Source organism: Barbus barbus (assembly GCF_936440315.1).
Source record: "Barbus barbus genome assembly, chromosome: 43".
Lineage (NCBI taxonomy): Eukaryota > Metazoa > Chordata > Actinopteri > Cypriniformes > Cyprinidae > Barbus > Barbus barbus.
Window position 1 is genome coordinate 26,387,457 of NC_136721.1, and position 3,943 is coordinate 26,391,399.

The following is a 3,943-nucleotide window of genomic DNA, read 5'->3' on the forward strand; positions in this document are numbered from 1 at the left end:
TCCAGATTTCTTCCTGCAGAATTACTTTTCCAGCATTAGTCTTGGTTAGGTTGGGTCTCGTCTGAATTTGATCAATTCCACTTCTGAAGTTAAACATTTAGATATCTAACATATTTATTTTGTGTCTCTTTTTGCAGAACATTTTATTGCTGCTGAATACTGTGAATAAAAATCAGCCGGCTGCATAAAAACTGTTTTTTTTTGTTGTTTTTTTAATGGAGGTTGTAGTTCTCTCACAATTCTGAAGAAAGAATATTAGACAACTAAACAAAATCTGATGTAATTTCTGAATGGAATGATTCAATGACTCGCTCAAGATGGACTTGATTCATTACTGGATGAATCAGTGTTTTTGAATGAATCTCTTGAATGAATGATTCAAAGACAAACACATTTTAACAGCTCCTTTTCATCCAGCTAAAAATAAAAGATACGCACACAGGAATTGATAGATGGAACTGAAATTTTAATTTTATGACAAGCATCTGATTCCTGACCTTAAGTATTCGATTCTAGAATTGATTTTCGATTCCCAACCCTAGATATGAGATCACAAAATAACTCTATATGTATTTCATTGGAACATTAACACAAGTCATTCCACTGCTTGTGGACTAATATATCCATCCATGCACATTTCCGTCCGTCTCAGCTGTAGTTCAGAGATGCTGTCAGGTGTGTCTCTGCGGCTGATTCTGCTGTTTCTCTCTGAATCTGTGTTCGTTTCTTTCTCTGGGTTCGGTCAGTGCAGGTATTTCTGACCCACAGGCGCATTCAGACGCTCATAAATACTCGTTATCACCCACAATCTAATAAACGTCCTAAAGCTCCTCCAGCACGTCCAGGAATCTGTGGTCATCTTTCTAAATATTGTTGTTACTCATTGAACATCACATTTACTCCTCTTTTTTTTTTTAGGATAATGAAAAATCATGATCTTTGTGCTTCACAAATGCCACGAGGTCAAGAGACGATCAGCAGGAGTGTGTAGGAATGAATCCTGTGTGTGCGCTTCACGTCTTCTGACGTCATATGATGGTTTTGAGAGCAACAGATCCAAATTGCGTTCTTCTCCACTGCTTTGAAATCTCATAGGCACAACTTTTGTTTCAAATGGACTGAATTCATTCCAACTGATGAATCACAAGCTTCAATTTTTGGACATGCGCACATTGCACGCATGTAGAAAGTTTCCTGCTGTTTGCACATAATAACCATTCTCCTGCACTGTTTCTTTGTTTTGAACAGCAGAATTAATATTTACCCATTTCTGGTCATAACTTGGTGACAGTGAGCAGATAAACCGCTGTGTTGTGCTGCTTATATTAATCACGCAGTAAAAATCCTGTGGATGAGAATCCGAAACAAGAACTGGTGGGACATTGTCCTGCTCCATCTTACAAACGCTGAGTGAAAGAAGAGTTTTATAATGACAGGACATGCGTTTATACAACACTTTATTGTGTGAGTGAGAGTGAGTCGATGACAACAAAATATTAAAATATATTTGTCTCAGGCAGCAAAATATTAAAGGGTTAGTTCACCCAAAAATGTTAATTAGCCTGTGATTTACTCATCCTCGAGGTATCTTAGGTGTATGGCCTTCTTCTTTCAGACGAATCCAATCGAGTTATATTAAAAACTGTCCTGGCTCTTCCAAGCGTTATCATTGCAGTGGGTGGGTGTTTTGGTTCATCAGTCCACAAGACGTCAAATAAAGTGCGCACATCCGTAATAAAACGTGCCATTTAACATAACTCCGATTGGATTCGTCTGAAAGAAGAAGGCCATACACCTAAGATACCTCGAGGATGAGTAAATCACAGGCTAATTAACATTTTTGGGTGAACTAACCCTTTAAGGGCTGGTTTGTCTCAAGTTGCCGCAGCGTCTCATGTATCTTCAGTTTCAGATGGAGATGCTGGCTGACCCTGAGGACGTGTCCGGCTCCATTACGCTGTCAGACTGATGTCTGTTGGAGATCGCTCATAATGCGATCGCTCGTCTGCGTCTCGGCTCATTGTTAACGTTTGACCGGCTGTCAGGCGGTTCTGCTCCCGTCTCTTTGTTTGTCACTTCCTCTGCTCTGAAATTGAAACTAATGACATTTTAATTGTCCTGAAAAGGGAAGATGATGAAATTGTGGGTTAAGTGTGAGCTGTCGCTCAGAAATCAGACAGACGCTTCTCAGTCCGTTCCACGGTTTTTACTTCAGTACGAAATGTATTGTCTGTTCACATTCACAGTAATGCTTTCAACAGATGCTTTTAAACCAAGAGAGAACGAAACCTCAGATTTCAGCATGCTTTTTAAAATCTGATAGTTAATAAATATGTGTCCCTGCAGCACAGAAGCAGTCATGAGTAACACAGGTATATCTGTAGCAATAGACAACAATACATTGTATGGATCAAAATTATACATTTCTCTTTTATGACAAAAATCATTAGGATATTAAGATCATGTTCCATGAAGATATTTAGTAAATTTCCTACCATAAATATATAAAAACTTCATTTTTGATTAGTAATATGCATTGCTAAGAACTTCATTTGAACAACTTTAAAGGAGATTTTCTCAATATTTAGATTTTTTTGCTCCCTCAGATTCCAGATTTTCTAATAGTTGTATCTCAGACAAATATTGTCCTATCATAACAAACCATACATCAATGGAAAGATCATTTATTCAGCTTTCATATGATGCATAAATCTCAATTTTAAAAAATTGACCCTTATGACTGGTTTTGTGCTCCAGGGTCACATATGGTTTTATATATCTCTTGTACTTGATATAAACAGCTCCATTCTGTTCCTGTGAGAGTCAATAAATGCATGTGTTTTGTCATGTAAACACGTTTGGTCATCAGGTTGGGTCATTGCAGTCTATCAGTCTTTCGTCTGGTTCACGGTTAACACACTCGTCCAGAAATCTTCGCATGCCTTGACGTCTGTTTGAACTCGTTCTCAGCAGCTACGTTTACATGATACTCAATAATCCATTAATAATCAGATTGATCAACCTTCATGGAAACACCTCACTGGATCCGAATGAAATTTCCACCTGATTGAAAGTGTTGCTGTAGACCTGAAATTATGTTATTAATAATTATGGTAATAAATATTAATGCTTGAGTCCGATTATTTTCATAATCAGATTCAAAAATATGTTTATGCATGTGTTTATTTACGTCTCATGTGTTATTGTCAGGAACTCACCACCAGAGGGCGTATTAAGCATCACTGGACTCCATTTCCCACACACCCCGTACCTGTGGCTGATTACTCTCACAGGTGTTTCCCATTGACTCTCACCTATATTAACTGTGCTCTCTGGGTCCTCATTGCGAAGTCTTGTCTTGCCATGCAAACATTTCCGAGTGTTTCTTCCGTGTATGACCTGGGGGCTGTTCCATAAACCAAGATTAGAGTATAAGCCAGGCTTATTTCGGTTAGTCAGGTTTATTTTTGCTAGATTCGGTTTCATAAATCAAACTTAAAAAAGTTCAAACTCAGTTACCCTGGCAACTTATGCTGGCAAGCTAACCTGGTCCGGAGCAGGCTAACTGTCAGGCTCAGCTGAGCTCCTCTAACTCTGACCAATAGGAACGCATCATATTACCACTGACTCTCTCACATACAGTCAGTTTCATTTATTATCGGTCCAAAAATAATATACAGAAAATACACCTTAAATAATCAAATAAAGAAAAAATAGGCTACAACCAACTGTATTTAATGTATTGTGCCCAAAATGTAGGCGAATGACATTTTAACATAGCTGCTACTCGTGCATGCAGTTAATCAGCAGTTTCTAGCCATGCAGCCTTTCTCTCTGAATTTATGACAGCTGTACCCTTTATGGTTATTAGAACATTAAAACATTACAATCTAAAACGTCTCTTTAAAGCATTAAAGCATAAAAACACAAAAGTTAAAATCAC